This window comes from Phocoena sinus, chromosome 9 (genome assembly GCF_008692025.1).
Source record: "Phocoena sinus isolate mPhoSin1 chromosome 9, mPhoSin1.pri, whole genome shotgun sequence".
Classification (NCBI taxonomy): domain Eukaryota; kingdom Metazoa; phylum Chordata; class Mammalia; order Artiodactyla; family Phocoenidae; genus Phocoena; species Phocoena sinus.
In genome coordinates, this window is record NC_045771.1 from 41537832 (window position 1) to 41550728 (window position 12897).

Sequence of the window (12897 nt, forward strand, 5' to 3'; positions counted from 1 at the left end):
GGGCATCAAGGCTCAGGAAGCAAGACCTAAGTGAGCATTTGCAGAACAAGGGCTGAGCAAAATCAAGGTCATTGCAAAGACTCTGCCCTCCCTTATGGTGCAAAGTCTCCCACATTTCTACCGGGGTTGGAGTTTTATGAAAAATAGCTAAAAGTTTGTGGCTGAAACCCCCCAAAGCCATTTTAAAAAGGAACGTGTTTTCAGGGTATTGTCTCCATCAGCTTCCCATGTTTCCCAGACATCTGTGTCTTCTGGGCTTGTTTCTTACCTGTGTGGTTCTCACCTCCCACCTTGGACCCAGATTCAGTCCACAAGATTTTTTTTTTTTTTTTCGGTACATGGGCCTCTCACTGTTGTGGCCTCTCCCGTTGTGGAGCACAGGCTCCGGACGCGCAGGCTCAGCGGCCATGGCTCACGGGCCCAGTCGCTCCATGGCATGTGGGATCTTCCCGGACTGGGGCACAAACCCGTGTCCCCTGCATCGGCAGGCGGACTCTCAACCACTGCGCCACCAGGGAAGCCCAGTCCATAAGATTTTGATGAAACTCCTGATTGATTAACCATGGCGTGGCTAGTACCTAATGAGCTGCCAAGTAATGTTTTGTGACACATAATTCAGAGATGGCAAACACTTAGTCTGTGTGTTGCCACTCCATCTTCCAAAGTCTGGGGAAGGTATTAACTAACCCACCTTAGCACTCTTGTCTGCTATTCTGCTTCAGCGATTCTCACAACACAGCACACCTGACAATCATCATCAACAGATTAGACTTGGCACATAAAGTTAAACCTATTTGCCATCCCTATGCCATCTCTAATCAACAGAGTATTAAGGAATTTTCCAAGCAGTACAAGTTTTATCTAAATATATGACCTACAAATAATGTATTGTTTATCATATATATTCTACACAGAACAAATGTTCTATTCTAAGGACAACATAGTTTTTTTCTTACTAATAAAATAATAGCTGATTGTTGATCTCTTACCAAACACTAAGAACAATTTATGTATAATATTTCACCTAATCCTTTCAACAAACTATAAAGCAAGTATTTATTATATTACATATTTTATTACTTCAATTCTAAGATATCATTGATTGTATTAGCTCTGGAGAGTGTTAACGGTGGAAAAAGGAAAGAAAAATGGCAATGTACACATTGATTGCAGCGCTCAACCCAGTATCAAATGTATTAAAATACGTTTCTCAGAATTGGGAATTTGTAATGATATCTACACTGTTACAGCTGAGAAAACAGAGGCATAGAGAGAACAAAGAGTCCTGTCCAGATCACAGAATAGAAAGTTGCAGAGCTGGAATTTGTACCCAGCTTATCTCACTCCACTCAGACACCAACAACGATAATACAGTCACTGGTCTATGATCCGAGATTGACCCACAGAAAGAAGTCAACCTTGTCTCTTTGCGTATGAACATGACCAACAGTCTATTGGAAAGTTGTCATGCAACCTGGCTAAGAATCACCATAGACACAAAGTGAATACTGACCCCTTGTTGCTCTCTCTCTTCTCCTTTAATGAGATATTCAAACAGTCCCAGTGCTGGCAAAAGCTCTCTGTCGGTGTAGACTGTAAAAACAAAGAACACAAAAACACCATGTGGAATATTATGCAGCTCTAGAAAATGAGGACTAAAAGTCCATATCTTTTTATTTAGAAAGACAAAACACTGCCAAAAGAAAAATTAGCGTATAAAATTGGATAGTATAATTTAATTTCTACTGTATTTTGAAAAGAAAAGAAAAAACTAGCTGTACATAAGAAAATTGGTAGAAAATACACCAAAATCATTATGTTTGATAAATTATGGGTGATAGCTTTCATTTTTTTAATATTTCTGTTTCCCACAGATTTTGGTTTTATATAGAAATAACAACCAAAAAAAATCTAGATGGAAACTGAAGGAACGGTAAAGACCTTGCCCAAGGTCCGCAGCCAAGAGTCCACGTTAGGGTGCAGAATAAGGAATAGGATTCGGCTAGAAATGCAGGCTGGAAGCTGCGCTCTCCCCGTGTGTCTGTGACACCAGCATTTCTCTCTCACAAGACCCAGACGTGTCATCTCAATGTCACTCTGCTCCCACAATGAATGCAGCCATCTTCTGTAAAATCTAAAAGACCAAAGTAAACTTCTCTGAAAAGTACTCAGTACAATTTATAGTAGACATCTCTCCTTTTGTGGTACACTGTCTTGACAGCATTTCTTTAAAATTCAGATCGTGGAGATAAAAAAGGAGAAAGGAGATGGGAGGATAGCCTAATCACGAAAAAACATGTATGTCAAAATTTGATTGAAATCCATGGCTTCTGTCAGACTTTTATCTAATGAATAGATGCTGGGGTGGAGTTGGGGGTGAGGAGTGTTTCTGTTCTTTTCTTTAAATTCAAAATCCTTAGAAATACAGAGAGTGTACACTGTGTCTAGTATAACTTCTTTGAAGATGCTTCTTGACTATTTTTCTAAGGATGTAATTGTAAAATAATTTTTTTAAGTTTCTCATGGTTACTCATTATTTAACGTCCTGGCTTTAGTCTCCAGCGCATCTTCCTGTTCTCTGCTGCTTTCCTCACTATGGATTTTTCCTTCAATTATTAGGCAGCATGTAACCTGACTGCCAGTGCCAAATTATTTCAATTACTCCCCAAGGTTTTTATTAGATATAGAAAAAGTCGGCTTTCTATAGCCTGCATTTTTATGTCTACGCTTATTTTTCAGAAGCAGTGAGAGAGAAAAGAAAAAGGGAAGAAAGAGTTGAATGGAATATGAAAGCGTTTCTTAAAAATTGTGTAATAAGAATGAAAGAAACAGCTCCTGTTTTCCTCTTGAGGTTTATGTACAAGATCTCAAAAATTTCTATAGATAGCTCTCCCATGAACCATTGCCAGTGATTATAAGGTACTTTAAAATGTAAACTGTTGAAGTCATTTTAATTTGGGTACTAATTCTCTGGCATAGCGGGTTAAGCGTAGGAAGTTTCTTGCTAAGCCTTCTTTACAATCAGCAGAGGAGATGGGTTGCAGCAGCCCTTACAGCTCCCAACGTGCCAACACGGCTCGGGTGGGGAGCAGAAGGGAGTGCGGTGAAGGGGGAAAGGGTCAAAACACCAGGGGGTTGGCTGGGTCCTCACAGAATATCACCTCACTTCTCAGAGATACAAGGTGAAGCCCAGAGAACAGAGAGCAGAGGTCTTCCCCTCCTTGTTACTTCATAAAGTCTTTTTTCTTTGTGTATAAAATAGCAGACTGGTTTTGAATTTAGGCCCTGGAATTGGTCTGTGACTTGGACAAATTGTTAAATTTCTCTGGTCCGTTTCTACATCTATAAAATGGGGATCATGGTTGGATGAGCACAACTGCCCAAGGCGATGCCAGGATCTCATTCTTCGTTGCCATTGCAACAGGCCAGCTCCAATGGGATTCTTCACCCCACCATCCTGGGGGAAAGGCTGCACCCAAACTCAGTGGGATGATGGGGTTCAGGGGACAAGCCCAGCCTTGTAAGTTTGTCCTTTCCCCAATAAAGCCAATTCTTTAAACTATGTCACATGACATGAAGGAATTCATCACAGAACCCAGATGGGGATCCCTTTGCAAAGTGGCGGTGATAGCAGTCCATACTTGAACTTCACTGGGCCGTGTAAGGTTGAATGGGGAAATAAAGTACTTCCTGATCTTCCATCTTTGTTGCTAACTTCACCCACCACCTGTCCTGTTATTTACTCAGCATTTTAAAAAAATCAGTCACTTTTTCAATATAAATTTTTGTTTAAAGAAGCAAGTAGATTTGAAAAATCAAAAATAAATTTAAAAAACACATGTCCATGTTGGGAAGGCCTGTGGCTCCCAGAGTTCAAGGGCAGAAAGAGGGACATCTAGCATTGAGTTTCCCGGCCCCTGGGAACAGTAGCTAGCAGGAAGGTAATGGGGATAGGGGAGGGGCTGCCAGCCCCACCGGGAGAATCTGGCAGAAAGAAAGGGGCTTCCTCTGGAAGGAAGAAGCTGGGCTAGGGATAGGAGTGGGCAGTGATGGAAACTGGTAGCTGGCATATCTAAGATTGACAGAGGGGATCTGGGGCAAAGGCTAGAGGAGAAATGAGGGGACTGCAGAGGGAGCCCTGGGGAATGGGAGGCAGGTGCAGCCTGGGGAGCAGGCTCGGGGCTCCCCTAGAGAGGCTGGAGGAGACAATGGGCAAGGGCAGGGTTAAGGCGATGGTGTGAGAACTGAGGGTGGGGCAGTGAAAGACCCCTGCTGATGGGTGAGGCAAGAGGTGGAAGCTGTGGGCGGAAGGGGCTGGAGAACAAGCCTTGGCTGCTTGAGCTGGGAGCTCTAGAACATGTTGGAAGGGGCAGAAGCAGATGAGGGGTGTCATCTTCTCCCCAGCAATGATCACCCCTCAGAGACTAGTGCTTCAGGCGTGGACGCCAGTCAATATTCAGCTGGGGAGGCCAACACAGCAAACGTGGACCCCAAAAGCACCTCCTATACCCGTGCTGCACGTTCCAATCTTTGGGACCTCATCAAAGGTCTCGGGCCTTAGGCCTCGAGCTCAGAGAGGACTCAATAAGTATTAGCGATTTTTTGTTTTTTTGGGTTTTTTTGCGGTACGCGGGCCTCTCACTGTTGTGGCCTCTCCCGTTGCGGAGCACAGGCTCCGGACGTGCAGGCTCAGCGGCCATGGCTCACGGGCCCAGCCGCTCCGCGGCATGTGGGATCCTCCCGGTCCGGGGCACGAACCTGCGTCCCCTGCATCGGCAGGTGGACTCTCAACCACTGCGCCACCAGGGAAGCCCAGTATTAGCTTTTATTCAGCCCTCACATAAGCCCTTTGTCCCTGCCTCTGTTGTTGCATGTCCTCGCCTGTAGCTGAGTCATTTGCTTTAAGTCTGGCTTCCCAGTCTGACAGTGAGGACAAGCTGCATGGGAACCAAATTTGTACTCCCAGCCCTGAGCTGAGCTTCTGCTGCACGTAGTAGGGACTTGTCAAACTGACACGCTTTTTTTAAAACAAAATAACTCTCAGGAGTTACATTTAACCTTTGAAGAGAAGAAAAGCACACACAGTAATCTTTTGCCAACCTGAATACCTCCATGGTGGGCAAAAACCATGAGTGACAAGATTATGCTTCATCTAAAATAAAGGGTAGAAGAAAAGCAAATGTTAACGTGATATTCAATATCAATATGTATTTTAAAGTAAAGAAAAATTCGTAAGGCATCTACTTCTAAAATAAACAAGACTCATCTGCTTATGAAACAAGCAAATCCCAGCCCTGAGTCTCCATGGCCACACAGCCTGCAGAGGAGGGCACTCTGATGGCCTTAGAGGCTGCACCAAGGATCTCTTTACAGTTTGCAAGCAGGACTTTACTGGCTTGAAGCAGAATGTCTTTTTCACTTGCAGCCTTCCTCATTTTATTTTTGCAAGTTTAGCAAAACCTTGGTGTCAACACCTGTTTGGGGTTGTTTTGTTTTCAGAAAGTCAAAAGTGCCGAAGAGCATGTCTTCCTGGAGGGGCCCATCCATACAGTGAGAGGTCGCCCCTCTCTGTGCACCCGTGTGCTCACCCACTTAGTGGGAGAGTGGGGAGTAAGGGACTAACTACAAGTATATAGATATGAAAAAGGGAGAATTTTAACACTTGCGAAAGTGCATGTGTTTGCAGCCTCATCTACCCAGCCTCAACCCAATCCCTTTGCCACAAACCAAATTCAGTCTTGAACTTCTTAACTTCTCTACCCACTCTCCATCCCCCACACCCCCCAAAAAACAACTTCATCTTGCTGTTTCCCTTGTTTAGCCTTTGGTTAAACCATCTGAAGAATGGGAGAGAATCTGACAGACCAGGAGAAACTAGAAAAAAAGGGGCAAAATTCAGGGCAGCCTGTGGAATTCATACTCAGACCATCTACAGGATAAAGTCTCAGGAAGTCTAAGCGGGTGGGGTGAAGAGAAGGGAAAGCTGGGCAGCGAAGGGGTGAGGGAAGAGTTTCTAAGGCAAATGGAGGAGGAGGCCTTGGAGCAGAATCAGAGTGAGGGGAGGGGATGGCAGAGGAGAGGGGGTTTCTACATGATGCGGGACATCACATCGTGTCCATGACAGCTATGAGTCCAGCTCAGGGCTCCTTCTCATGACTCTCGGACTGTTTCTCCTACACGTCACTGCTCTGGGATGAATCATGTGAGATTCACATGTGAATCACGTGAGCAAAGAAAACAACCTTATTCATATCCCCCACGATAATGCAACTCTCTCTTGTCGCTCTGCAGTGAAAAATCAGGAGAGGCGAGCCCCAGCTTCATGAGAAGGATCCTTCATGCCTTCATTAATTCTACAGTTATTTTTGAGCACCAGTCGCTGTAATAGACACAGAGGATAAAAAGACTAAACGTTAATGCATGCCTAGACCGTGTTCAGGTCCTGACCCCTCAATGGCTGGTTCTATAACCTCAGTAAGTCCCTTCCCCATTCTGAGCCTCAGTTTCCCTGAAACAAAGGGCTTGAACAGGATAATCAACGTCCATCCAAGCTCTATGATTCTGAAATCCTAAATCAGAGTGTCTTAGACTAGCAATCCTCAGACTCACTCCATGTTTAAGTTTTTGGTTTTTTTAATGTGGTTTATTGCTGATGTTTAATAATCAAAAGATTTTACATAAAAATCCAATTTCCTATTTATCTTAGAAAATCAGCAGTTCTGGTAAACAGCCATGCTCCTGCCTGGCAACAATGGGTTGGCACTGAGCAGTGGCCTCCCTTTCAGGTGGATCATGGGCTGTGTGTTTGGCCGAGGTTCCCACTCTGTTCCATTCACACGTGGACTTAGCTACCTGGCCCCTGTGGCCATTTGAGACTTCAACCCATCCCAAGTCTAATGGTCAGCTATTCAAGGGAAAGTGAACTAGGACTTTGATGCACAACAGGTTAGAGGGTGCGAAAGTGAGGAATAGCTCTTGAGAGATGACCAGGCCCTGGGCGTCCAGCAGAGGGACAGAAGCTGCCACTGGGAAGTGTTCTAACAAGAGTAGACATGGGGGAGAAATCCTTCCTGCTCTTAAGCCTGACTGAGAGGATTTTGATTCCTCAACAAGCACAAGAACTGTCGAAGGAGCTTGTCCTGGGCACAGAGACACCACTCTTCAGGCCTTACTCCAAGCCAGAAGGAACAGGTTGATGTCCTTCCAGTCTCCAGGCAGCTAATCGTGTTTCTCTCAGAAATGCTGCCAAGGACCGTTGGTCAGGGCACAGCCCTCTAAGGCATCTGTTAGCAGGTTGGGCAGATTCAGCTGGAGAGTTGTTTGAAGTGGCTACTGTTATTATTACTTTTATAGAGTTTAGCTAATACTAAGTACTGCTTAATTAGTTTAGATTGCTTTAACCAAGTACCACAGTGGGTAATTTATAAATGGAAATTTATTTCCCACAGGTCTGGAGGCTCAGGGTACCTGCATGGGCAGGTTCTAATGAGAGCCTTCTTCCAGGTTGCAAACTGCTGACTTCTCGTTGCATCCCCTGGCGGCATGGCAGAAGGAGAGTGAGCCAGCTCTCTGGCTTCTTCTTAGAACGGCATTTTTTCTTATAAGGGCACATATTCATGATCTAATCACCTCTCAAAAGCCCCACCTCCAAATACCATCACAATGGGGATTAGATTTCTATGTATGAATTTTGGAGAGAAACAAATATTCAGTCCATAGAAAGTACGTTCTCTAAGCCAGACATTATGCTAAGTACTTTACATACTCGATCCCCATTTAAACCCCACAGCAAAGTTAAGTAACTTGCCCAAGGTCCATTAGCCTGGTAGAGTTTAAACTCGTGTCCGTCTCCTACCAGATACACCAGAGCATGTCTGTCCCTGCTCCCCACCATGCCATACTGTCCCCCTTTTGGATTCTAGCTGCTAAAACCACTATCTTGCTGTCTAGGACAGCCAGTACCTGCCCTGGAGGCAGGTGAATGTCAGAATTAGATACCTTGATCCAGCATTCTGTGTCAGCCTTCTTTATCAAAAGTGGTCCTCTCAGAAAGGGATAGAGGCAAGGAAAAAGTAAAAGAAGGATGAAGAGAAAAACTGCAAATGAGTATTAATCCAGGCTTAGCTGAATTCAATTATACATACAAGGGCTTATTATTTTTATACACCCTCCCACCCCGTAAGATCTCTGTATTGGAAGAAAAAATGTTTTGTACCTTAAACTAACTGAGCAACTACTACTGTATTCTTGCCTCTATTCAGTCATAACCTGAGTTAAATCATGAAGAAACATAAGACAAACCCAAATTGAAGACATTCTATAAAATAATTGGCCATGGGCTTCCCTGGTGGTGCAGTGGTTGAGAGTCCGCCTGCCGATGCAGGGGACACGGGTTCGTGCCCTGGTCCGGGAAGATCCCACATGCCGCGGAGCAGCTGAGCCCGTGAGCCATGGCCGCTGAGCTTGCACGTCTGCAGCCTGTGCTCTGCAATGGGAGAGGTCACAACAGTGAGAGGCCCGCATACCACACACACAAAAAAAATAATAATTGGCCAGTACCCTTCAAAAGTGTCAAGGTCATGAGAGACAAAGAAGGACTAAGGAATCAGCCCAGATTAAACAAGGCTAAACAGACATGAAACTACATACATGTGATCCTGAATTGTATCCTGGCCCTGGTCATTAATGGGGCAATAGTGAAATATGAATGAGGTCTTTAGTGTAGACAACATATTGTACCAATGTGAATTTCCTGATTTTGATCATTGCACTATGATTATGAAAGATGTTCACATTTAAGGAATCTGGATGAAAGGGTATGTGCAAATCCTTTGTTCTAGTTTTGCAACTTTTTGTAAATTATTTTGAGTTTTGGAAATTATTTCAACTTTTTGGAAATCATTTCAAAATGAAAATGTTAAGACAATATTTTCTAAAGGCCTGGAGCATTAGAAGAAGCAAAGAAGTCACCTTTGCCAAACAGAAATAGGCCCTCAGTAATTATTTAATGAACCCAACCACTGGGTAGAATATTTGGTCTCAACCCAAGGTGTTGACAGGAGAAAACAGAAATTACTTATAACAAAACAACTAGGACATTTCTGTTTGGGAGCCATGATCCAGTGTGGTTACTACAACAAAGAAAGACTTTAATACCGATTTTTGAGATGCTTGATCTAAAGGGCAAATGCTTACAGAGCTACAGGCATCAAACCTTGTTATCTCTCAAAGACCAAAAGTATCTCCAAGGTACAATGTTTAATTATAATAGAAACTTTTGAAAGAGAAACATTTCAGTGTGACACATTTTATACAGAGGGACACATTTCCCTCCTTTTATTAGAGGACATCATTCCAATTTTTAATACTTTCTGGAATTCCAAAGAATCATTAAAGAATGGAGACATTCTGATTCCAATGGGACTATTTCTTAGGACTTATTTATGCAGCCCTTCCTGGCTTCTGCTTGTTCCATGCAACTCATCCAAGTAGGAGCAAGGCATCTGACAATGATTATAATATGAAGAGTATATGCTTTCTATTCTTCTGTTAGATCAAGATTTTCATCCTGTACCTCTTGAATCAGCACACCTCCAGAGGGCAAATTCAGAAGCAAATATCTTACACTTTTGTATGTAATTGTCAATGGCAAGGGCTCCAGAAGTCCTAAGGGGTCTCCTTTCAATCGATCCCTTTTGTTTAGGACTTGAGATAAAGGACATCATAGGGAAAGCTCACTGCTACTTGTGTGGATAGTTTAAAGGAACTTGCCGGGGTTTTGTCAGTTTCAAAGCATCTTGGGAGGTGCCTTTTACCTCTGGTCTTCTCTTTTACTTCCCTTCCTCTCATTTTCCATTTGATTTTGCCCCACCACCCCCTCTCTTTCCTCTCCAATATTGCAATAGCTCCTAGAAACAGAAAGGTGAACATGACAAAGTCCCTGCCTTCAAGGAGATCATAAGCAAACAGAAAAGAGGGAAAAAGAAGGAAAAAATTATGGTTCTTGTAAAATAAATAGAGGTAGTTTGAGGTCTCTGGAGATGAGAGACACAGCTCTGCCTGGAGAAGGAGTGGAAAACTTCAGAGAAGATACATTTGAGCAGAGAGCCTTGCAGAAAAAAATAGCAATCCAAAAACCATGGGGAGATGGTGACTCAGTGCATTGATGCTCCAAGGGCAAAATATCTTTAGGGAAGGAGGAGAGAGAAGTTCAGCATGGCTGAAGGCTACTTGTGAAATTATGTCAAGTTTTGAGACCAGGAGGTAGATTAGAGCCGCTTTGGGAAGGATGTTATATTCTTTTAAAAATATATGTTTGGGGGAATCATTTATCTAGTTTGTCACAGAAATTCAGAACCACGCTTGTGAATTTGAAAGCATTTTTGGTAGTAGAAACACCATCAGAAATTGTCACCACAAACAGTTATTAAGTACCTACTATTTTGAGCTGAAGGTCAGTGTATTAGTCTGAATATTTCTGCTTATTGCAAGCAAAGATTTTTAGAGAAAACAAGGAATTTAAATTTCTCATGGCTGATTTTTTAACTGGATTATACAAATCGCACTCTTCAAAATGCTTCCTAAATTTATAAGCAAAATCTGCATTATTTAAAATCTAATTAGAGTTAAATGGCATTATTAGATTGATTTTAGGTCAATGTATGATACCACATTTTTCGTGAACTATTTATACTCTCTATAATGCGTTTGGTTCCTGGTTCCGGGTATAATGGAGTAGCAGACTCCACCCTGTCTGTCCCACTGAATGCAGCTATAAAACCTGGACAGAAGATATGGAAAAGGTATTGGAGGACGCTGGAAAGAAAATAGTAGCCGACTGAAGAAGCAAACCAGAATGAGGAGTACAGCCAAACCAGCAGTTGACATTTTTTGTCCTCTGATATCTCCCAACCTAGACTCAATGCTGCCCCAAACCCGGAAGTGGACAGTGGCATGGAGAGATGGCATCAGAAGAAACCCTCTAGTTCTCACTCTAGAAGTGGGAAAGGGGTCTCTTTGCAGTGACAGGGCAGCAGTGAGGAGGTGTCTAGAATTCTGAGTCGGGGGACCGTCCCTCCAGTTAGAAGAGCTGTGCTCCCAGGAGGGTGGAGCAGATACCCTGTTGCTTATTTTCTCACTCTGTCCTCTCATCTCTAGTTAATTTATGAGACGTGCACAGGAGAGTGGGGGAAAGAAAGTTGGGGCTCAAGGACCAAAGAGGGGAGCCCAAGGAACTAGAAAGGACCGAGGAGCTCCTAGAGATGGAGGAGCTTAGGAAAGCAACCCCAGAAAGTTGTGTGTGAACTCCTGGGCTTCCTCTTGAGCTGCACATGCACAGATCTGATCCTTAATTGCATACCAAAGACTTTGAGACCTCAACTTGGACATAGACCACTGCCCAGGTCCCAGAATGGCCACTCAGTGGCACAGACATGAGACAAATCAGAATAACACTACAGAGGGTTTGAGAGTGGAACTGACATTGAAATCATAACCTCCCAGAAGGCTAGTTAGAACTTGCCACCTGAACCTAACTGGGTGGATTGCCTAATAAGACAAAAGTATAAGGCTCAGAGTCTTATAATATCCAAGATGCCTAGGATAGAATCCAAAATTACTCAGCATATAAGGAACTAGAAAAATCTCAACTCACATGGGAAAAGAAAACTAACAGATGTCAGATGTTGGAACTATCTGACAAAAAATTTTATAGCAGTGGTTGCAAAATGCACCTCGAAGTCCTTTTTACAGGTTCTCATATAAGAACTAGATCTTGTAATTCACATATTCTCATTTAAGAACTGAAATAATCTGTTTCAGTCATTACTAATGTCTAGTAATTGGTACCTGAAATGGGTTACTAGCTGAGATGTTGATTGCTAGCTGTTAGACCTTGAGCAAGCCTCTTTCCCTCTCTGGGCCTCATCTGTCAAGTGGGCTACCTGATCACATACTCTCAAAGGTCCCACCTAGCACTGATGCTCCAAGGCTTTGCACTCGACGTCTACGGAGTGCCAAGAGGCAGAGTTATAAGGCTAGAGATGCTGAAGCCTGAGGGCCCCTCACTTGCCTGGTAACCATATGGATTTGTAAAATTTACCAACTTGAGATATTTAACCACAATTGATTAAGACTTGTGTCTCTTTGCACTCGGGCTTCTCTTTGTGTCAGGTCTCATTTTTGTGTTTTGTGTTCTTTTCCTTAACGAGGGTCCTCCAAATTATATAATCTTCAGAACCCAAAACCTGGATCTGCCCCTGTCCTATTCAGAGAGTTATAACAAAGATGGCATTAAACTAGAGATTTGTTTCTGAGTCGTGTCTAGAAAGCATCCGATATTTTATTGGGAATTAGTTGCCAAGTTCTTCTCTTAGGACTTCAAGAGAAGAAGCACCTACTTTTCTTTCAGTGCTCAGCTTAATACCACTTCTTCAGGGCTTCTCAGAATCCCTTACACTTGATGCTCATTAATAACTCTAAGCCTCACAAAAACAGGGACCATATCTTTTCTATTGACTGATGTGTCCCCAGCATCTATTACAATGCCTGGCACATAGTAAGTACTCCATAAATGTTGCTGAACGAATTAAGTTAAGAAGACCTATTATACTTACACTTAAATATACCCCATGAAGAAGTTGAGACAGCACTTACTCTGGGCCAGGCACAAAAACAAAAAATTCCAGGCTTATTTAGAAGACCGTTAAGAGTGTCTTACCAGTTGATTCGAATGTCCAGAATATTGAAGCACTTGCTGCTGTGGTCAACACTGATCCAGCAGTGGGAATGTAAGCTGAAATTTACTCGTGAAAGACAACCAGTGCTGAGATTATGGGAAATGCTTCTTTACTTGCAATGAACTATGCCTTATTTAAAAGGGACTGAATGAGCCAGAGT

The 12897-nt window shown here is 43.1% G+C and overlaps 1 protein-coding gene across 9 annotated transcripts in view; it reads left to right on the forward strand.

Moving 5' to 3' along the window:
• AOAH (acyloxyacyl hydrolase) overlaps positions 1-12897 on the forward strand; it is a 174401-nt gene that overhangs the window by 121059 nt on the left and 40445 nt on the right. The window lies entirely within an intron of this gene.